Raw genomic sequence first — 1584 nt, forward strand, 5'->3', positions numbered from 1 at the left:
GAAACACAAGTTGATCCACGTGATCATATTCTTAGCCGTGTGCGGTGCCCCCTTCCACCATAGTCCTCGATAATATTGTAGCGGTGCTTAGGCGAAGCCCTGCTGCAGTAGTACATCAAGATCGTCACCACGCCATCGTGCTGACGGAACTCTTCCCCGACACTTTCCTGGATCGGAGTCTGGGGATCGTCATCGAGCTGAACGTGTGCTAGAACTCGGAGGTGCCGTAGTTTCGGTGCTTGATCGGTCGGGCCGTGAAGACGTACGACTACATCAACCAAACGCTTCCGTTGTCGATCTACAAGGGTACGTAGATCATACTCTCCCCTCTCGTTGCTATGCATCACTATGATCTTGCGTGAGCGTAGGAAATTTTTTGAAATTACTACGAAACCCAACAAATTATCCATCATTGATCCATTTCCTACGAGCTTTTCACATATTGACCTTTGCTAAGTTACTCTTCCTTTACCACTGTTACAATTGCTACAAAACTGCTACTTTTACTTTTGCCATCATTAACGTTATTCCATACTACTTTGCTACTAAATACTTTGCTGCAGATATTAAGTCTTTCAGGTGTGGTTGCATTGGCAACTCAGATGCTAATACTTGAGAATATTTTGACTCCCCTTGTGTCGAATCAATAAATTTGGGTTGAATACTCTACCCTCAAAAACTATTACGATCCCCTATACTTGTGGATTATCAGCATGTGGTTGAGGCGGCTTGGGCTTGGCCATTGAGGCCTTTGGCCAGCCCAGCACCAATACAACAGCCGAAGTGGATAAGGAGGGGATGGGTGGGAAAGTCATTTTGAGCGTTTCCGTGATGTACGGGTGGATCCTACACCGGCCATTCTGCATTGTTAGTCGTTTCTTTGAGATTTGTTAAGGTTTGTGTCCTACTCAGGAAGACGAGACGGCGGCGGCTCCCTGAAGATGGAATAAAGGTCTCCCCGCCTAGTCCCCGTTCCGGTGGTGCGTCTAGCATCGTTGGTGGGCATGTGGAGGTGTGTCTTCGGTGGATCTATCCTCGATGGATTTGCTCAAATCTGGTTTTGGTTCGTCTATGTTCGTGTGTCTTCAGGTTGGATCCTTTTGATCTATGTTATTCTTCATCAGCGGCGGTTGCTGTTCTGGTGCGCTGGTCCTACGGGGCCTTAGCACGATGACTTTCCTACTGTCAACTACAACAAGTTGTGCACAACTCCAGCGAGGAAGGGGTGATGACAGTGGGATGAAGGCATTGACGAGGAAGTCAATACAGTCAATACTAGTTGCTTCAGCAAAAAAACCAGCATCGGCCTAGTTATGTGATATTCTTGGGCGGTGGAGGAGCCTCCCAATGTGACCTGGAACCCAGCGTTGGTCGGACATCTACAGTGCCATACAGTGCACCGCCGTCGTTGTGGATGGACGCCGAGCCCTAGTCACCACCGGCCCCGCCACAGCCAGAGCATGCACCGCCCACCCCACTTTGGCAACCACCACAAGGGCTGCCTATCATTTTTGGCAGTCACCGCCCTACATCGACCTCACCTTCGTCGATGAGGACGGCGACGAGTTAAGACAACGCGCGACG

The sequence above is a fragment of the Triticum dicoccoides genome, chromosome 7A (genome assembly GCF_002162155.2).
Source record: "Triticum dicoccoides isolate Atlit2015 ecotype Zavitan chromosome 7A, WEW_v2.0, whole genome shotgun sequence".
Taxonomy (NCBI): domain Eukaryota; kingdom Viridiplantae; phylum Streptophyta; class Magnoliopsida; order Poales; family Poaceae; genus Triticum; species Triticum dicoccoides.